Source organism: Trachemys scripta, chromosome 12, assembly GCF_013100865.1.
Source record: "Trachemys scripta elegans isolate TJP31775 chromosome 12, CAS_Tse_1.0, whole genome shotgun sequence".
Lineage (NCBI taxonomy): Eukaryota > Metazoa > Chordata > Testudines > Emydidae > Trachemys > Trachemys scripta.
The window spans coordinates 24,813,708-24,836,177 of NC_048309.1; positions in this window are offsets into that span (position 1 = coordinate 24,813,708).

Consider the following 22,470-nt stretch of genomic DNA (forward strand, 5'->3'; position numbering starts at 1 on the left):
GGCTGCCCGAAGCCGATAGCGCTCGAGCAGCCCGTCTCTTAAACAGAGCCGAAGAGTCAGGGGAGGAGCAGAGCTGCCATTTTCCTGGACATGTTCGTTTTTTTGGCAATTCCCCCCGGACGGGGGTTTGAGTGCCGAAAAGCCGGACATGTCCGGGAAAAAGAGGACATATGGTAACCCTACCCCACACTCCCTGTCACAATCCATCCCACCCCCCCCGTTTTGAAAAGCACGTTGCAGCCACATGAATGCTGGGATAGCTGCTCATAATGCACCACTCCCAACACAGCTGCAAATGTTACAAGTGTGGCCACACCACTGCGCTGGCAGCTGTCAGTGTGGACAGACTGCAGCGCTTTCCCTACTCAGCTGTACGAAGACAGGTTTACCTCACAGCACTGTACAGCTGCAAGTGTAGCCAAGGCCTGAGTCAGCAAAGCTTGGGTCAGCTCCCAGCTCTGCTACAGACTTAAGAACATAAGAATGGCCATATTGGGTCAGACCAAAGGTCCATCCAGCCCAGTAGCCTGTCTACCGACAGCGACCAATGCCAGGTGTCCCAGAGACTTGTTGTGTGACCTTAATCCAGTCCCTTCATCTCTCTGTGCTCAGTTACCCTCTGTAGAACAAAGACAATCCTTCCTGTCTGTCTTGTCTCTGTAGATTGTAAACTCTTTGTGGCAGAGACACTCTCATTATGTGTTTGTACAGCACCTAGCACAATGGGGTTGCAATCTTTGTTTGGGGCCTTTCAGTGCTACTGTAATATATCTAATGAAGGCTTCCTGGTTTTATTCCTGCCAGTGATTGTAAAAACAGCATCAGCTTATGTCTCACTGATTCCACATCAAATGGCCCCAATGACAAGTCACAATGTGTTTTGTCTAAGTGTCTTCTTCCGCAAAGGGGAAAGTCAAGCCAACTTGTTCTTCCTCATGCCTCCTTCCCCAGAGGTAATGTCTCTGTAGCTCAAATTGTGCCCTCACTGACACCTGTAAACTGCTTTGCCATCAGTGGGCTTGCAGAGGACTGGAATTTTGGAAACATTTTGGCTGATGCTACACAAGGAGGAGCAGCATCCCGCTGACTCTCCCATCACTGTGCTGGCTTTGTCGAGCTAATGGGAGTAGACGCAGTGACATAGAACTTGTAGGGCAAGACGTTGCCATTTATACACAACCGCTTTTCATGGCAGAACCGTACCCCACTCTCTTTTTGCAGTATCCTGTCCATGCTCTGGATACTGTGACATGTTTCCTTCAGCCCTGGAATGACAAAATCAATAAGGAAAGTGACTATAACCAGCATTACATTTTGTCCTGAAATTTAATCGGATCGCTTCTTGGGATGGCACTGGTCATCAGTCACCCCAAAAGGCCCCCGATCATGTGGCACGACACCTGGGTTACTGCACTTTAACATCCCTGTAGCAAACAGCACTTCCCATCAGCACCAGAGCTACCCAATCCACCTTCTGTCTAAGAAACAAAATGACTTGTGTGCAGTGGAGTTGTGTGCTTGACACTCTTCCCCTGGACTGACGTCAGCGACATGAAGAACAAGACTGGAGTACAGTGCAAACGGGGCTTGTGAAAGTCACGGCCTGCTGCCTCCGCTTGCTAATTATAGCCCATGGCGGAAACGCTGGAGATCAGGCCTTCTTGTGCCGAGGGCTGGAATCCAATGGATGATGAATGTGGCAATGATTAGCTCGCTCCCGCTCCCTCTCCCTCTCTGTTTTTTAGGTGGCTGTTCTCTGTGAAGTGCTGGTACTTCTGTGCGGCGCTACCTGCTACTTGCAGATTAATGGAGCTGTGTTGAAAATTGCCTGCCAGCCGCCCAGGCAGGGGTTACAGAGTTGTACTGCTGAGCAGCTGGGGACATGAAGATGGAGAGTTGTTTTAACCTTGCTGCCTTTTCCAGAAGGCCTCTTGAGTGGGAAAGCTACTCCCTTGTGCCTGTAATCATCACCACCGAGTAGCCACACATATACACATCTCCCTTCTCGCAGTGGATCTAAACCAGCTCTGGCATCGTGTCAAAGCCCGGATAGTCTGATGGAGCAGAGGAGGGATCTCAGCACTGTGGGGAATTTCCCACACTTTTGTCCTGGGCCAAGCACAGATACAACAGGGCTCCCCTTTGCTTTGGCTGAGCACTGACATGGGGCTTGCTTGCTCCCCTCAGCTCCTGACCCTCCCCATCAGATTCAGCTCCAAGCTGCCCCCTGCACGTCCCTTTCAGAGGGAGGGAATTCACTCCCGTTCACTAGCCCAGTCCAGCTTCCTTGCAAATCACTGCACTCGGGCTAAGCAGCTGTACTCCTTTCCCTGGCTAGAGGGAGACAGTTGGTAGGTTTTAAGGCCAGAAAGCACCCTTATGATCCTCTGGTCTGAGCTCCTGCAGCACACAGGTCAGAGAACCTCCCCCGGTGATTCCTGCAGCAAATCCTAAATTCTCTTTGAACTAGAGCAGCTCCTAGGAACATAGGAATTGCCAGCCTGGATCAGACCCTCTGAGCCATATAGGCCAGTCTCTAGGCTCTCACATTGGCAGCAGCTGATGCTTCAGAGGAGGCAAGAACCCCACAGTAGATGGATGTAGGATAATTTGCCCCATGACGGTTTCATCCTGATCTCTGGGACTGGTTTAAGCCCTGAAGCACAAGGTTTAATATCCCTTCAAAATATCTCACCATTAATTACCTTTCAGAAAGACATCCAGTCTTCATTTAAAGATTGCCAGTGATGGAGAATCCATCATGACCCTCGGTAAGTCGTTTTAATGATTAATTAACCTCCTCATGGAAAATGTGAGCTTTATTTCCAGTTTGAATTTGTCTAGCTTCAGGTTCCAACACTGGATCTCACCATGCCTTTTTCTGCTAGACTGAAGAGCTGTCTACCATTGGAAATCTCTTCTCCATGTAGATACTTAGAGACTGGGATTAAGTTAAAATTAACCTCTTCTCTGCCACTTCTATATGGGGACTCTATAGCGCATCACATGGCATGCCATTCTTCAGTTCCTCCGTGATCAGAGTCCAGTATTTGCTACTGGGGACACCGTTTAAGATTAGCCAGAGAGACTCTTGCTGCTAGGTTCAATGCTGATTCCAAGAGCAGCCCGAGCCATTTTGCCGGACAGGGTGGAAGATGTTCGTAGCCCACCCGCTCCTGGAGCAGCCATGCAAAAAATTCCAAAACCAACAAAACCAAACCCCACAGCTGGCCAATCAGAGTGGAGGAAAAAAAAAAAAAAAAAAAAAGGTCAAGTGAACCTGGTATGTTCCATTTGGAAGTTGCCACCTGGGATAACCGCCCTACTCGCCCACCCCTAGAACCAGCTCTGTCTGGCCTGTGCTAGCAAGGACTGAAACTCAGTCCTGTCTAACAATGTCAGATGGCCAGGATGGGGATCCCAGCCCATTACTAGTGGACAAATGTCCATCTCTGTGATGGGGCATGAACCCCACATAGGTGCACAAAGGGTTAACAGAAGGTGAGGAGCTCAGTTATCCCACCTGGCTGCACCTGGAGGGTGTCAGGCATGATTTGTTGTCAGACCCAGCTGGGTTGTCTTGATAACAGAAGAAAGTGACAGCTACAAGGTAGATCCAGGAGAGGGAGCCAGCCAGGGAGACCCAGGAGGGAGAGGATTAGAGTGTCCTCATGCTGGGAAAGGACCCCCAAGGAAGCTGCAGGAGAGAAGCTAGCCTGCCCTGGTGGAAAGGGGCAAGGCTGCAGGGAGGTAGCCCTGGGGTTGGGGTCCCATCTCAACAGGACCAGGGAGAACCTGGTGGGACAAAAGGCTCAAGCCTGGATGGGCAGAGGTTGTTTAGTTGGGTTTGGTTTGTCTGGAGTTTTCTGGTGTGCTGGAGGACGCCAGAAGGGAAGCCTGGGAACCAGCTGTTCTGAGAGAAGAGTGGGAGCCCAGAGGAATCCGGTATGCCGCGTTGATAATTAGAGTTGTGTCGGACACTCTATGGACATTGATACCCCGCAAGGTGTGAGACTTTCAAGGGACCATTGCAGAGCCAGAGTGGCAGGAGGCACCATGGGAGGAGACCTGCTACCCCACACCTTTCCCAGGGGCTGGTAAGTCACTCTTCTACCACCTCCCAAAAAACAAGCTGGTTGTCAGTCAAAGAAGAGGGGCCAAGGGTTAGTAACACCTTTAAGGAACATTTTCACTTAAAAAGTGGCTTTTGAATATCACCTAACACCCCTCCTGGGAAGTGTGATGTAAAGGGAAAGTGAGGCATAGAAAGGGGAGGGTGTTTCTCCAGGGCCACTGATCTGAGCCAAGATTAGAACATAAGAGTCCCTAGTTGCCAGCCCAATGCTCACACTACAGCTCTCCATGCAAACTGCACTCCGCATCCATCCTTTGTAATAGTCCCTCCCAGCAGAGGGGCGAGATGCACCATTTTGCCATGAGCTCGGCGGGCCCCAAGAAAGCAAAGCAAAGACAGCAATCTTTGGGCTGTCTGTTCAGGTCCCTTGGTGCCCACAGTGCTCTTGACAAAGGAGCGACTCCTCACACTCCATAGAACTACCTCGTGATTGACTGAGAAATTCACAGTCATCCCTAATGGAGGTAATTAGGGGCAAATTCTGATCTGTTATTTAGATTGATGGAACACTGCCAAAAGAACTTAGTTTTAAAGCTTGCCCTACCTATCTTGACAAAAAGAACAGGAGTACTTGTGGCACCTTAGAGACTAACAAATTTATTAGAGCATAAGCTTTCGTGGGCTGTAGTCCACGAAACCTTATGCTCTAATAAATCTGTTAGTCTCTAAGGTGCCACAAGTACTCCTATTCTTTTTGCGAATACAGACTAACACGGCTGCTACTCTGAAACCTATCTTGACAAACTGTCCCACCTCAAAGTGCTTATCTGAAGAATTTGATGAACATGGGAAGCGGGAGTGTCAAATCCTGCTGTCCGTCCACCGACAGGTGGATCATTGCTGCACCTCACTCAACATTACAGATGGGTAAAGTGGGTCAGTAACGTAAGTGGCTGTAATTCTATGGCTGTGTGGTGCCCGAGCAGTGGTGCCAATGGGGGAAATCTTGTATGTTTCTTAAAGCTGGTTTGAAGAGATTATATGAGAATCTCAGCTCTTTCTTTCTTTCTTTCTTTCTTTTCTTTCCAAAGTTCAAGTTTCTAGCTCTCATGGTAGAGAAAAACTTGAAAACATGACGTGAGTACAGCATAAAGGCTCAAAGACCAGCCAGGGAAATAAAAAGAACCTAATGTTTATTTTTTAAAAACCCGCATGACTTTTAAACCAATCCCATGAGGTTGGCAATACCGCAGGAGGTCAGAATAGAGGTTCATGATGGTCCCTTCTGGCCTTTAAAATCTATGAATCTGTAAGACTCAGCCTGAAGCTTCAACCAGATTTCAAGTTGGACCCAAACCCTGAGACTTCTCAGAGGTCTGGGAAGGTTATTTATTTTGTTGACACTTTAAACAGGCTAAAGAAAGGACCTAATCGATAATCTTTACAAATTGCTGCAACAGATATTTTAGTAATATTAACTACTAAATGTGTGCAAGAGGGATAACGAATAACATTACCGCCAAAAAAGGAATAAACTATGACTAACCACTCAGGCTGTCAGCGAACTACAGGGAAAGGTCTTTCACAGCTGCTGGTAACTCTATGTCTCTCTGCGTATATGCTGTCTTTACTAACTGTTAAATCAATAAATCCAATCAAAGCTGACTTAGCCAAGGTTTATTATTATTGAATTAATCCAGACTCGAGAGAACTCCTCTCACTAAATATATAATCACAGTGAACATTTGTATCAATTATTTAGTTATTGATTATTGGAAAATTATTAATTATCAATTATTAACCATCAACAATTTTAAATGCCTGAGCCACAATTTGCAATCCATCTGGCCTTTCCCCAGGCCTATGCCCTCCACTCGCTACATCATACCGCACTCTGTTTCTTTAGTAAACCGTGGAAGCCAGGCTAAAAACCACACACAAGAACTAAACCAATGGATTGGTCTGCCACAGCCCTGTGATGGTCAGATGCCATGCAGAGTTGGGATGGGTCATGATGAATTGAATGAGTATGTGGGGGAAAAAAATAGAGTTTACAGGAAGTGATGGTAAAAAGTAGGAATTTACAAATTCCTGACAGGGAAAAAAAAGTCACATGGCAGCCATTGGCTTAGGGGGCTGTTTCTGGCTTTGTGGGGGGAAGGTTGCTGTTCAGATTCTTGCGCTGGTGCTGAAAAGGAGAATCTGCTGCCAATGCTGGGTGTCCAGATTCCATTCAAAACCCACTAAAGCATGTGCTGTCTTGGGGTGGGAGCAGGAGTCTGTCTTGTATATAAGAGAATGGGTATGCACCCTAGCAGCACTTGCAAAATCAATGACACTGTTCCATTTTGTAGCTAGCCCCCTGGACTAATTTATATGCTCCCTGTGGTGGCTTTATTCCCCACACAGGCCCTGAGAAAGTTGAATTAGGCCAGGTGGGCCCAATCAGCCAATTAAGCTGCAAACTGGGAGGATGCTCATTAGAGAGAAGCTCACCTATGAAGAACAGGTCAGCTATAAAGTTAGGAGGCCCACACAGGGAAGTGTTAAAACTTGCAGTCTCTCTCTTCCTGAGGTAAAGGAGAAGGAACCCAGGGAGGAGGGTTTACCTAGTAATCCCAAGAGAGAGGGGTCTGACTGGGAAGGCTGAAGGAGACTCTTAAAGCATGGTAGGAAGTAGGGGAGGGAAGAGAGCAGTAGGGTTGGTGAAGACCCAGACCTAGATTTTACCTGCTCACTCTAGGCAGGGCTGGCTCCAGGCACCAGCTGACCAAGCACGTGCTTGGGGCGGCACCTGGTAAGGGGCAGCTAATCTTGCGGGGGGGTTCTCTCAGGTTTTTTTTATGGTTGTTTCGATGGCGCGGTGCTCAGCGGGGGGGAGTTGGCGGGCGGTGCTCTCTCTTGTATTTATTTATTTATTTATTTATTTATTTGCTTGGGTCAGCAAAAAAGTTAGAGCCGGCCCTGACCCTAGGGCCCTGGATTGGAACCCAGAGTAGAGGGTGGGCCTGGGTCCCCCTGCAAGCTGCTGCTGAGTGCTGTTGCTTGGGGCAGTGAAGGGGAAGACTGCCTGAGAGTAACTGGGGGAATGACATAGGGTGGCATGCGTGAGCCTGCCTGAGGCTGCTGGTGCTGCTTAAATGCTTATTAAATAAGTGAAAGGTTCTCCAGGAAGGGAAAAGCTGTACTGTGACTTTGTGAGTGGGAGGAGAGTTGGAATGGGGACAGAAAAGAAACGGGGTGCTTTTCCCCAGAATTGCCAGAAGGAGGTGCCACCCAGTGGTGAGTAGAGTAGTCTGGGACCCTCCCTCCTGTGTAAGACAAGAGGCAAGCTGTGGGGTGACTTGTTACTACTATACAGACGTATGAGATCCTGGATTAAAATCCCAGGTAAGTGCTTTCTCTCCAAGGAGATGTATTTAAATGTTGGCTCCTTCTGCCCTTAAAATCTTTGACTTGAGAGTAACACCTCTCTAACATCCCCCTTCATGTGTGGTGCTCACACCTGGCCAGACACAATTGTACTCCCTGTGTGCTCTCTTGGTAGCACCCCTTCTGGCGTTAGCTGCCCCAGATGGGACAATCAGAAGGTGATGGCCCAGCCCTGCACTCTCCCCACAAGTGGGGGTGTCAGCAGACCCCCGCTATGGCATGGTGCAGCAGCCGCACTTCCTATGTGAGCTGCAGGAGGTGTTGGGCCTACTCAGGCCTGTGTCGAGAGGAGGCTGATGAGGTGGTTTTTCAAGACGCAGTTGCCCTAAATCCTGCAAAATGAGATTGGCCGTTATAGCGCCCATGCAGACTAAGCTAGCTTGGCTGTGACTAGTGGATAGGCCTTTTGTGAGCTGGGATGGTCTGTTCAAAGACTCTGCCATCCTCACATTGGGGGGGGGGTGGGTGCTGCCGTCAGCAGGTCTAGAAATGCCAGCTAGAGTTGTTGAGTGAGGAAAGCCTCGGGCATTTGTGACTAGTACTACTTAATCCTTGCGTACTGAAGCCCCGTAGCCATGCTCATTGGTTCGGATTCACAGGGGAAGGCTAGAGATTGGCCCATGTTCATCTCCCTGCAGTTGCAGAGCCTGGTGTAGCCTTGCTCTGTGCCTCAGTTTCCCCATCTGTAAAAGAGAATGAGCTTGTCCCTGTGTTGTAAAGTGCTTTGAGATCCATGGGTGAAAAGGGCTATACAAGAGGCTTAAGCCTTTTGATCTCATTTACATTAGCATATCTTCCCAAGTTTTCCTTTTGTTATCCCATATAATAACTGCATAATTATCCCTCTTTACACCTCACTTAATACAGTTCTGGCTGTGTGGCTGTTCTTTTACAGGCCTTAGTTATCTGTCAATTTCCTGTTCTCCAGCCCGGAGGTTTGGAAGCACTTGACTCACTTTCATTGTTCTTAACTTCTTGCCAAGCTGTCTTTGTGGAGTCAGCCAAAAATCGCCCTTTAAATCCATTTCCCTGCAGACTCCTATCCTCTCTCGTTGACAGCTGCTCATTGAAGTGCAAAGCAGGTCCCTGGCACCTGACCCTGGCTTTTGCTAGACAGTTTATGGACTTCAGGAAATTCTGTCTCCTGGGAGGGAGGTAGAGAGGAGTAAGTGAGCCACTTTCTCTCTACCCAGACACCTCCTGCTGTACCATTCCTCCTCCTACTTCCTCCCCCACCCCCCCCCCCCCCAGTTAAATTGTTTCCTGAGATCTTATCCCATGCAAATCCCCATGCCCAGTTATCTTCCTAGGTCATCTCTTGGGTAGGGTTACCATATTTCAATACTGCAAAAAGAGGACACTCCACAGGGCCCCAGCCCTGCCTCAACTCTGCCCCTTCCCTGCCACTGGCCCTGCCCCAACTCCGCCCCTTCCCCAAAGTCCCCACCCAGCTCCCCCTAGGGTGACCAGATCATCCAAGTCAAATATCGGGAGGCGGGGGGCAGAGTGCGCCCCCCCCCAAAAAAACAACCTGGCAGCAGAGCAAAAAAACCCAACCCCCCCCCAACATTCCTCCTCCCTCTGCAAGCGCAGGAGGGAGGCCTGGGAGACGCAGGGGGAGCGCGGGGCTGGGGTGAGTGAGTCCTGCCTGCACTCAGGGCCAGGCTGGACTCGGGCGGTACCTGGAGGTAGAGTAGAGGGTGGCCCGCAGGTCCAGGCGGTGGCTGTTTGTTCTCCCCATCTGGGCAGCTGAACTCAGGAGCAGCTGCTGCTGCAGCTCCCACTGCTGCAGGGGGAGGAAGCGGCCAAGCACGTGGCGCGCTGCAGCTTTGGCGCCTGGGCCTGAACCCTCCAAGCCCGGGCCTGCTGTGGGGACCCAGCAGTGTGCATGCTGCACCCAGCCCCTGGCCAGTCGTGTCTGGGCTTGCTGCCCAGCTGGTGCAATCCCGCAGGTGGCCCCGGGGCAGAGGCATCGGCAACCCCATTCATTCCCCTGCGGGACCCGAGCGGGACAGGGGCCTGGGGCCCGCTGCCCCCACTCCGGGGCCGCCTGCAGGGTCCCCGTAGCAGGCCCGGGCTCAGAGGGTTCATGCCCCGGGCGCCAGAGCCGCAGCCGCCGAGCGCCACATGCTTGGCCGCTTCCCCTCGTGGCAGTGGGAGCCGCAGCTGCGGCTGCTCCCGAGTCTGGCTGCCCAGATGGGGAGAACGAACAGCCGCCACCTGGCCCCAGAAAGTTGGAGCCTGGGGAGGAGGCGGTCCCCTTACCATGCCTCCCTATTTTCACGGACATGTCCTGCTTTTTGGAAATTCCTCCCAGACAGGGATTTGAGGACCAAAAAGCCGGACATGGCCGGGAAAATCCAGATGTATGGTAACCTTACTCTTAGGGTTTGTTTTCACTGCAAAGTGAACTTGAGTTACTCAGTGTTGTTGCTTATTCAAGTCCTGTCCATACACAAAACCCCTTATCTGGGGCGTGGTGGTGCTTTTAATGCAAGCTGGCTGGCTTGAGAGGGGATATAGGCTAAACCTTGAGGGAGAACAACCTGTCAGCTGTTAACACCATCATAGTGGTTGACCTACACTTGTGCTCCTACAGCAGAGTTACACAAGTGGTGGCAGCCGGTAGGAGACGATAAGGTGAAAGATGGTCTAGTGGTGAGGGTGCTGGCTGGAGACCCACGTTCAATTCCTTGCTCTTCCACAGACTGCATGACCTTGTGCAACTCATTTAGTACAACATTCTGACTCAGACAGACTTAGATTATAAAGTCTGTGAGGCAGGGACTGTCTTTGTTCTGTGTACAGCACCTAGCACAGTGGGGTTCTGGTCCCAGTCTGGGACTCCTGGGTGCTATGGTCACAAAGAATTTATATAATCATAACCTAGGAAACACGGCTAGTGTAGACACGGCCAGTATATTGGACCCTAAGATTATGTCTACACTGCAGTTAAAAATCTATGGCTGGCCCATGCCAGCTGAGTCTGACTCACAGGGCTCAGGCTATGGGTTGTTTAGTTGTGATGTAGATGTTTGGGCTGGAGCCCAGGCTCTAGGACTGTGCAAGGTCAGAGGGTCCCAGAGCTCTGGCTGCAGCCTGAGTCTGAACAACTACACCGCAATTAAACAGCTCCTTAGCCCAAGCCTCTTGGCTCAAGTCAGCTGGGTGTTTAACTGCAGTGTAGACATACCCTAGGAGTCTGGTGGAAATGAAAGCACGGCATCCAATGATCAGTGAAAATACGTTGTTTGCAATCTTGTTGGGCCTGGGATACTGGAGCGCGCTGGGAGAGAGAGAGAGATGAAATGTATAGCATGTAAGGGGGGTAATGAAGCTAACGCTGTAGCTGTGGAGCCAGATTCTCAGTGACACTGGAATAACGCCAGTGACGTCAAGGGCATGACGTACCCCACTGCAAAAGGGATCACAAGCTGCTCTAACCCAGGGTCACTTCAGAACTGTGATCTCCGCCGAGGACCCTTCCTCACTTGTGCTTGGTGTAATAAATCAATGTTCAAAAAGTGCTTTGAAGATGAAAAGCACCATCCGAGTGCTAATGCTAATGATACCCATGATGCCTCTGGGAATACCATCCAGGTATTTCCATCTACCCAACCTCATGCCAGCACCCAAGCTGCCTATCTCATCTTCAGGACTATCTGGGCCAGAATCTGATGTCCGCTATGGTGCAACGTGATTCCATTGTCTTCAGTCGAGCTACTCTGGATTGATCCCTTCAGGGCATACCTTCCTTGAGCAGGGAGTTGGGAAGGGCTGAGGCAGGGGCTGTCTGTCTGGAAACTTGTGGGGTTGAGAAGATTTTTTTGATGTGCTATTGCTGACTCATGGGGTAAGTGTGTGAGGGAGGATGCAATGCTGTTGTGATCTTGTAATAAGGAGTGAGATGTTTTGAAGTGGCAGCACAAATGCCCAGAGCCTCAGGAAGAGATTCTTGAATGTTTTAGATTCAAGTCTAAATAAATAATTCAGATCAGAATCTGGTCCCCTGCCTTCCCCCCGCCCCCGAGAGCTTTCACTTAAGCTGTGGTTCTTAACCTCTTCTATGATGGGGGGGCTCTCCCCCTTGGGACCCTGGGATTCCACCCCAAACCTTATGCCCCCTGATGACACCCATTTGCTATCCCTGGTGGGGCACAACCCATCTGAGCCCCTGATCCACATTATTTCCCCACAGCTAAATTTCTTGTGTGGACAGGTGGTATGTTAAGTGTGCAGGAGACCTAGTGGTGCAAGCACCTCCAGTTTCTCTAGTGGAGACAAAGCCTAGGCAATTGCACCAGTGTCACAGCAAATAGTGGAGCCTGTAATGCAAGCAGGACACTGGTTTTTTGCACTCCCGTGCTGTCTAGGCCTGTTCTTAGCAGGGGTATGTGATGGTGGGGAGTGGGGGCCAGGCCCCCCCCACTTTTTACCACCCATAAAGAGGCGGGGGGGGGGGGGGGGGGGGGAAGGGTGGCATGAGGGCAAGGCCTCACTTTTAGGAAGCTTCTGCAGCCCCTGGCAGGTAGCACACGAATCCTGTTTACAGCAGAATTTGCACCATAGCTACTGCTGGTGAAGATGCCAAAACTGTTCAGCTGTTTCCGAGAATGAGACTGGTGGAATTTTTTTTTTTTTTTTGCCTTTGAAAAAAAAATCTGGCGCTTTTTTTTTTTGACTGGCTCTATTACTCCAGGCTAGAGAGAAGTGACTTGATTCATTCCCTGAGCAGCTGCATTCAGTGCAGTGAATGAGACAGGGGTCCTGTGGAAAAAATAGTATGTGATCATGCAATTAAGGGTTATATCATACTGCATATGCACAAGGGGGCCAAATTAAGGTTGCACGGGCAATCTAAATTCTGGTGTTTTCTACCTTTTGAATACTTGGCTTTGCAATCTTAATGGTCTTGTGTATAATCTGGTTACATGTTGTAAAGGAATAATGGGGATACCAGCCATCAGATAGTTTGTGTTCTCTCTCTGATCTCTTCTCCTCTGCCTCACTCCAGCCTGTCACGCACCTCTTATAATCTAACTCTGCCTTTGCTTGGTGACAGCTTTGAAAGCTCCCAAGCTAAAGCAGGTAATATGTGAAATATCTTCTTTACTTAAGCCCACTGGAGGGACAGAGGTTCTCAGGGTTTTAGTTCTGCAGGGTGCCATGTACATAACACAACCCTGGTCAGGTGCTAGTTTGCACAGTCTCCAGTGTTTAAAAACCTGTAAACTGATCCTGCATTCCCACCACACACCAAAACCTTACTGGTGTCTGAGGTTGGAGAGGAGTGGAGAATTAGGCATGATTATCCCTCACCTCTGTCCTAAAACTATTTTTCGGGGGGGGGAATGAAATAATCAGCATAAGAGCCCTATACCTTGGGTTCTACTGCCTTCTCCTGAGGATCCCGCTTAATATCCTTTCTCCAAAGCCAGCTTGTGTGCTTAGCAGTTTTCCCCATGCCATCTGCACTGTCTTATTCACCCCTCTTGAAGTGTGGCACATGTTCGAATGATGGACAGGACATGCTGGAGCTCAGCAGAGGCAGGCTCCCCAATTTTCAGAGGAAAGCACTCCGAAATGAGTGAGTACACAAACTGACAATGACCCCATTCCGCCTCTTGCATGTTCAGTTACCCACTTTGCGTGCACAAATGCAGTCTTAGGGGTGCAATGGGTTTGCATGCATTTGTCCTCTTCTGCAAGCTTCTGTCACTGTCCCTCTAGCCTGACCTCCAGAACCCCATACTACTACTACATGCAGTCCTAGGCTCCCACACAGCTCTGCCCTAAACTGACCCCTTCTCCTCATCCCTGATATTCTAGTGCTGGGACCTTGCCATTCAACTCCGCCAAGACACCTCAGCTCTGAACTACATCTCTCCTCTGCCCTGCTATTCCTATCTAAAGCTTGGACAGACAGGCAATTACGCCAGATTGCTTTGGGCCATGGTGTGAGATGTAGATGTAGACAGCTATCCAATAGGGTCTAAATCGGTGGCTCTCAACCTGCGGCCTGTGGGCAGCATGCAGCCCAATTAGCACACAGATGCAGCCCAGGTCAGCTGTGTGCTAAAGGCCATGGACCGGGACTGGCTTACCTGCTCGGGGGTCCCCGCTGTTGCGCGGCAGGCTTGGGCTTTGGGCTGCCGCCTGGCCCCATAGGACAGGGTCAGGAGTTGGGCTACCAGCTGCCATGCAGCAGGGCCAGGGGACGGGGTCCCAGCTGCTGCCCAATGCCACACAACAGGGTCTGGGTTTATGCTGGGGTCCGGACTTGGGGTCCCAGCTGCCACCTAGTCCTGCAGGGCAGGGTCTGGGGTTGTGCAGGAGTTGAGAGTCAGGGTCCAGGCTGCTCTCTAGCCCCCACGTGGCAGGGCTACGGGCCTCCAGCTGCTGCCTGGCCCTGCAAGGCAGGGTCCTGGATGCCACCTGCATGCTCCCCCCAGCAGGGTCCAGTTTGGGGTCCCTGCCTGGCACTCTACTCCTGGCCCCACTCTGTGGAGGGGTCTCTGGGCATAGGGGTGTGTGTGTGGGGGGGGGGGGGGGGACGACGACGACGGGACACTGTGATTCTCAACCTGCGGCCCAGATAATATATGCAGCCTACAAGGATAAATAGGTTGAGAACTAGGTATAAATTGACAGCAAACACATCAGCTATGCCCCAACTGATGTTGGAACCCAGATCACTAGAGGTAAGAACCTAAGCCTTGTGAAATACACAGCAAGCTTGTTTGCCAAGGGTTCTATAGACCCATGGACATTAGTACCGTAACCATTCACACGGCTGCAATGGGGCAAAGGGCAATATGCCTCATCCTTGTAGTAATGACATCTTATATGTTTTGGGAAATCTGACCTAACTAAAGCCTTGGAAAGGGAACCAATTCTATTAAATTATAAACCCTATAGATTTAACCATTTAGGCGTTCATAAGAATGTAAGATTCACCATGCTGGGTGAGACCAATGGTCCTTCTAGCCCTGTATCCTGTCTTCCAACAGTGGCTGGTGCCAGGTGCTTCAGAGGGAATGAATAGACCAGGGCAATTATTCTGTGATCCAGTCCTGGCTTCTGTCAGTGGAGTTGCAGTGGACGGGAGTCTTGACCTCTAACACCTGCAATAAGATCAGATCTCATGTCACGCGCTATATATATATATATATAAAAAATTGGCCAGAACTCCATGGGGCTCCAGTCCACGGACCTTACGAACCGCAACAATTGCCTTGACATATACTGCAGCTGAATATTGTGTGCCAGTGTGGTCTCCCAGCAGTCAGACTAACACTCCTTGACACTCAACTCAATAACGCTATGTGCATAGTGTCAAGGACGCTTAAATCGACTTCAGTCAATTGGCTCCTGGTCCTATCACACATACAGCTGCCACAGATTAGAGCTGCTCAGACATCTCGCTTTCTCAATCATATCTTTGCAAACGTGAGGCTCCCAGTACATGATGACCTGAAAAACCCGCCAAAGACCAGATTAAAATCCCACAATCGTTTATGGAACCACATAAAGACCCTCGCACCCGACTTCGATGCTAAGGCTAAATGGAGAGCCACGTGGAGCATTTTGACCACTCCAAACACAGAGCTCATCACTGACCCTGCCGAGGAACCACCAGGTTTTGATTTATGTCGGAAATTGAATCGCATCAGGATGTTTCATGGGAGATGTGGGCAAATCCTCTTTAAATGGAAAATGAGGCAAACACCTGTATGCGGCTGTGGTCACCAGGCACAAACAATGGAGCACATCGTATCTGAGTGTCCCCTTCGTTCTTTTGTCAGGGGGCTGAAGGACATCGCTGCAGCAGTGAGCTGGTGAATGTGCTGGCTATCAAACGTAGATATCAATATGTAGTCCTTGCCACCTATCCAGGCCATATGAAAGAAGACTCTTCTGTCAGAGGTTTAGGGACACCCAGAGCATGGGATTGCGTCCCTGACCATCTTGGCTAATAGTCACTGAAAGACTCATCCTCCATGAACTTACCTAGTTCTTTTTTTTAAGCAGTTATACTTTTGGCCTTCACAACATCCCCCAGCAATGAGGTCCACTGGTTGACAGTGTTGTGTGAAAAAGTACTTCCTTATGTTTGTTTTATAAACCTGCTGCCTATTAATTTCCTTAGGTGACACCCAGATTCTTGTGTTACGTGAAGGGGTAAATAACACTTCATTTTCTCCACACCAGTCATGATTTGAAGACCATTATGTCCCCTCTCACTCCTCTCTTTTCTAAGCTGAACAGTCTTTTAAAACTTTTCATAGGGAAAGTATTCCATATCACTAATCATTTTTATTTCCCTTCTCTGTACCAAAGTTAGTGACTCTGCAATTTCATATGAGTTCCTTCAGAATTCTTGGATGAATGCCTTCTGGTCCTGGTGACTTATTAGTGTTTATTGACTTGTTCCAAACCTCTTCTATTGACACTTCAATTTGGGACAGTTCCTCAGATTTGTCACCTTAGCCCACAGCCCCACAACAGACCACATTATTAATGTCAATCAAGCAGGCACACAATGGTAAGCAAACTAATAAACTCACCCCCAGGATCACAGTTACTCTTAGAGAACTCATGGACCAGTTGCCTTTGCTTTGCAAAAGGACACTCATATAGGACTATGGAGAGCTGTAGTATAGAAGTAGCATGTTTTAGTGGGGGAGGGGGAGGGCTAGACTTGTGTGTCAGGACACCTGGGTTCCAGTCATGGCTCTACCATTGACTTGCTGTATGACAGTGAGTGAGTCCTTGTGCCTCTCTGCCTTGTCTATTTAGGTTGTAAACTTTTTGGAGCAGGGATTGTCCCTCACTGATTCTGTACCGTACAGGGAGACCTCTTCCTGCTACTGGAATAGGTGGCAGAATAATACAGACTGCTACTTCCTTGCCACAGTGTGGATTATGAGGGATCAAATTTTGTTTTTGTTTGCCCCAGTGTCAGTGAGAGCAGGATTGGGCCCTTGGCATATCAGAGATGAGATCAGCCCTAAACATAACCACCATCTCTTTCTGTCCCTTCAGAGCCCAGTAATGGAAACTAAAGAGGAAAGCTAGGACCAGAGCGGGGGGCGGGGAGGGGGAAATCCCATTTCAAGGCTAGTCTGATCCTTGAATGGCCTATCCCTCATTCTCAAATGTCACTAGTACTCAGCGCAAATGGGGCTGCTGTCACACAGCCCATATCTTTAATTAACCAGCTATGTGCAGAGAGGGCATTGCCAGGCCAGTTCACCACCACCTCTCCTGCAGCAGCATACAAGGGGCCTTATACAGGGGCTAGAGAAGGAAGCTGAGGCCTGAGACAAAGACAGTGGGGTTCCATCCCCTCTGCAACTGACCTGCACTGTGGCTTTGGGCACATCATATAACCTCTCTGTGCTTGTTTCCTCAGTAACAGCACTTCCCTGCTTCACAGAGCGCTCGTGCGATATCATTAATCAAAGTTTGTTCAGCAACTGGAGATCCCTGGCTAGGAGATGCTCCATACGTGGGAAGTGTTAACGCTGGGGCTGGGTGACCTCTTCAGAAAATCAGCTGGGCCTTGTGTAACCCTGGTATAAGTGGGGGCAGCTCCTCTTGCAATGAGTGGGAGTCAGGCCTATTCTTTCACCGCAGGCCGTTTGAATGGAGCTGAGCTCAGCTGTCATACGTTCAAGAAACATGGGGGTGGGATGGATTCTGTCCCTTCTTCCAATGACCTCATAGCCCCCCCCCCCGCACACACACACCTTAATCTACTGATTTTCACCACTCAGACTGAGCTGAAGGAAATCCTCCCTCACTCCCACCCCATTTATGTCCTTGTGAATATTTTTGAGTTCTCCCATAGTTAAGGTTGCAGTGGGCTCCTTGTTATAAGTCTGACTTTATTATTAAGTATGTGTATTACAGTGGCTTCCTAGAAGCTCGAGCTGAGATCAGGGCCCCATTGGGCTAGGTGCCCTACAAGCACCGAGTAAGAGGCAAGCCCTGCCCATTAAAGTGCTGCAGACACAACAGAAAGGGTGGGAGGGGAAACAGACATTTCACTGCTCTATGCATATTTCTCACACCCTATGTCAGTGACAAAGCCAGGAACAGAATTCCCAGCACACTTGACTCCCTGTCCAATGAGCCCTTCTCTTGAATTAGATACCTGCATACCTTCCAAAGGTAGAGCTGTTCTCTTGAGTTGTCACAGAGGATATTCCATATGGGGCAGAGGGTGGCGCTTGGCATGAAGACCCATGCAGCGCTACCAGCTGCCTAACTAGGTTTGAGTTTCACAGATTCTTATGTTTATGGGGTTTTATAGCTGGGAAATTCCCATGCAAAAAAAACTTTATAGCAAAGGTTGGTAAATACAGGCCTAAACAAGACATACCATCCCTCCCATAACTAACCTGTCACCCAAACATCAGATCTACAGAAAAACAAACTAATGCTGCATAAAGAATTCCAATACCAACCCTGACAGCCAAGTCACAAAGACACCCTCTTACTGACCATTACACAGACAGGCTTAATTCTGATCCTCTCTGCCATTTACATGTTATGGATTTGGACCTGGAAAGATCTTTCTAGGTTTTCCAACTGAAAATATGGTTTGCAGAGCATTGCATTTGCAGTTCTACAGGCTGTGTGAGAGTTTGACACTGACGGTTGCTGTTTGAAGGTAGAGGATTTAGTTGTACAATATTGTGGAAGAGCTAGGATTAGGATAAGGTCAAACGCTAGCTCTGTGCCATGGAATTTATGTGGTTCAGTGGGAAAACGCTGCTGGTGGTAGTAATATCACGTCTCTGAGAGCTGCAGGTTCTCAAGAAACCAGGCTTATGGGTTGGAATTTTCAAGAGGGCTCCATGCCATGTTGGGGCCAGGCTTTCCAAAGGGTGCAGCATGGTGGGTGCCGGACTCCTTGGACAATCTGGCCCAGGTGTGGGTACTGAGCAGAGCTGGCACTAGGCATAAACAGACTGAGCGATTGCTTAGGGTCCTGTGCAGCTCATGGGACCCTGTATTTGCTTATTATCGGAACCTGCCTGTTTGAGTACTGGGGAGGAGAGAGCCAAAAATACTCCTGCTTAGAGCCTCCGGTGGGCTAGCACCAGCACTGAACACTCTTGAAACTCTGGCCCAAGGTGTCTCATACTGGGCACCATACAGTGAGGCACATAAACTGAGGGCCAGATTCTGCCTCTTTTACTCCTGCGAGTAGCACTTTCTCCTCCAGGAGCTCTGACTTGGATGGTGCAACAGGCAGAGTAGAAAACTGTCCAGCTTGAACAAGGGAGGTGTAATAGGGTGGCCTGACCCTCGAAGGGCTGGGAAGGAGCCCAGCTGGCAGGTAGCAGGCCCAGCATCAGGTGAGTGGGTCTGGTGATTACTAGCTAGGGGAGTGCCATGAGGCAGTCTGGGACCAGCAAAGGGCTTGGAGAACACTGCAGCCTGCACTACAGTTAGTGCAGTGGAGGATGGCTGTGACGGGTTGGATCACAGAAACCCCCTTGGGAGCTGCCACCAGATGTGCAAAGACTACCCCTGCTCCTGTTTTCCCTGCCAGCTCAGGACTCCAGCACCCTGTCTTGCTGAGCCAGACACTCCTGTCTGGCTCCAGACACAGACCCAGGGTCTGAATCACTTGTCCCAAAGCTGCAAGTTTACCTGAAAACAGCTCGCAGTAGTGGGCTTGTCTTTAGCACTCAGATGCCCAACTCCCAATGGGGTCTGAACCCAGATAAATCCGTTTTACCCTGCATAAAGCTTATGCAGGGCAAACTCATAAATTGTTCGCCCTCTATAACACTGATAGAGAGATATGCACAGCTGTTTGCGCCCCCAGGTATTAATACATACTCTGAGTAAATTACTAAATAAAAAGTGATTTTATTAAATACAGACAGTAGGATTTAAGTGGTTCAAAGTAGTAACAGACAGAACAAAGTAAGTCACCAAGCAAAATGAAATAAAATGCGCAAATCTATGCCTAATCAAACTGAATACAGATAATTTCCTCACCAGTTCCAGAGTGCTCCCTTTTACAGGCTAATCTCCTTTTAGCCTGGGTCCAGCAATCACTCACACCCCCTGTAGTTACTGTCCTTTGTTTCAGTCTCCTTCAAGTATCCGGGGGGGGGTGGAGAGGCTCCTTCTTTAGCCAGCTGAAGACAACCTGGAGGGGTCTCCCACAGGTTTAAGTAGACTCTCTCTTGTGGGTGGAGACCCCCCTCCTCCCTCCTGTGCAAAGCCCAGCTCCAAGATGGAGTTTTGGAGTCACCTGGGCAAGTCACATGCCCCTGCATGACTCAGTCTTTGCAGGCCGACGCCATTGTCCACATGGCATCTTGCATGTCTCCAGGAAGACTTCTCATGTGGATTGGAGCATTCCAAGATGCATTGTTCCCTAAGTGTCTCCTGATCAGGTACTTAACCTGGCAAATTCCTTCCTAAAGAAGCTGACCAAATGCCTCACACAGCTTACTTAGAAATCAGGCAAGCATACAGCCCATATTCTTAAGCTCGAGTAGGAAATGATATATATGTACAAATAGGATGAATAGATATAGTAGATCATAACCCTTACGGAGATATGTTACATGGCACAGGCAGCACAAAACATATTCCAGTTATGTCATACACACATTTATAAGCACCCCCTCCCCATAAAGCCTTATGGGGTACACTGTCACAATGGCCTTATAGGTGAGCCTAGGCTGAGGGGATACCCTAACCCCTAGATTGTCAGACCCCAGGGACCCCTGACCTCAGCATCACTCCATGTCCTTGTCTCTTGGGTGGGACAATAAATGGAGTCCTGATCAAGGGCTATGAACTGCACTGGGGGGCCTGTTGTTCCCCCCCAATACTACTGAGTGAGCCCACTAGTCTACAGATGGCAGAATCCCAGCCTTGGTGAATGTTTGGGGGGGGGGGATCTGTCTGAAGGGGACACACACGAGGCCCCATCCCTATGGGCTGACAGGGCTGGGGTTGAATGCAGGCAGCCTAGTGCCCTGCCACTAGACAGAGCTGTTTCTTTATGCCACTCAGCTGCTTGCAGCAACAATTAGTGAGAGGAGCCGGGGGGGGGGGGGGGGAGAGAGGGGGGATGACTCATCTGATTGTGCCAAGGAACTAATTGTTTCTAGCTGTGATTCACAAGGCCGGAAGACAGGCCTGAGCTGTGGTGTTCAGGTGCAGATTCAGATCCAAACCAGCGCGTCCCCACTGCACAGAGTGGTTAGAGCTGGACCAGGCTCTGCCAGGGAGTAACAGGATTAAGGCTCTTGCTACCAAAGGCGCCTGCCCTGGGACGCCCGTACCACAGGGGTAAGGAGTCGCCATTGCTTCTGAGCTTTCCACAGGGGCTTCTCTCTAAAGCAATGGACTCTCCCCTCCCCCATGCAGCCTTCCCCCCCCATCTCTCCCATTCCTAGCATCCACTGCTACCATGGCAACCATTCCTCCAGCCAGGAAGGGCATGCACTACGCATGGCAGAGGCTGCTATCCACGCTTCTCGGGAGAGCAGTCAGGGAGGCACCCTGTACCCCCATCTCCCCACCCAGACTGCATGTATTCTCTGAGTGACACAGCTGACCCTGCACCTCTCACCTGAGCACGTACAGGATGGGCAGAAGACACTCTTACAAACCGGCAGCATTTTCACACCCCTGTTGCAACCGTGGAGGGTGCCAAGCAGTAGGAGATCAGACCCTGAGAGCTGCTCTGCTGGGCCCAGTGCACTAAGCAGAGGACCCACCACCAGGCTAGCAATATAAATAGCGATTTCCCTGCAACTTCCTGTAGAAATGCCAGCAGCTGTGGGAGCACCATGCTTTCCCAGGCCCTTTAATCATGCTTGCTCCCTAGTGGCTGGAGTTGCTGTGTGGTGCTGTCCATAATAAATTCCGTGCTGAGAGTGGGAGAGTGTTAGCTATGAGAGGCTGCTGGCCAGGGAGAGGGCAAAGGCTGGCAGTGTAGCCTGGAATGCTTTCTTCACCCACAGCTGCCCAAGGCACAGCTACTCCCCAATGGTCAGAGCTAGTTCTAGTCCTGAGGAAGGGCACAGCTAGCAGCCCACGAGGGCTCTGCCTCCCATAGGGCCTGGGATCAGCAAGGAGGCAAAAGAGTGAAGGGAGCCCGAAGACCTTGTGCCAAGAAAAGGCACAGCAGGATCCTCCTGAGAATGCCATGGGGAGAGGTGGGGAAATTCAAGGCAGTCTCGTGACTAGAGTGTGGGGCTAAAATACAGGAGACCTGGGTTCTATTCCCAGCCGCTGGCCTGCTGAGCGACTGTGGATGACCTGCTCCCCTGTATGTGCCTCAGTTTCCTGATGTGTAGGATGGGGATAAAGACCCTGGCCTCCTTTGTAAAGTGCTTTGAAATGGATGGAAGAAAAGAGCTAATTGCCATTATTAAAGAGACTGCAACTGCCTCAGGAGATCCCGGCGCTGCCTCTAGAGCGTCTGAAGAGAAGTGCTGGGCCCAGCAGTGGGGCAGACATGGCATGAGCAGTCTCCTAAGCAGCCCAGACCCACGTCCTGAGGCTTACAGTGATTCCACTAAGGGGTGTGCAGGTCTGCTGGGGCTTCCTCCTAAGCCATGGCCTCAAGTCCTTGCAGCTGACACCCATCTGCGAGGAGGGGGCGGCAGTCTCAAGCACAAGCAGCAAGTGCTATCAAAAAAGCATCTGGAGTGTTATGGAAGTGTAATCGCATTGGGCAAACAAAGGGCATCACCATCTCAAAAAGAGCAGGTGCTAGCTCCGTGTACCTCCCGCCTACGTCCTTAGCCCTGGGAGAGGCAGTCAGAGCTCCTTACCCAGGCACCGCACCCAAGGGCTGTGACCACTGAATGCCAATGCCCTGGCCCTGCCTCTGGGCTGCAGCCACTTAGCCTGGGGCAGCCCAACAGTGCATCTCCCAGCTTCTAGCTAGGCCAGGGTGTAAGTTAATCTCT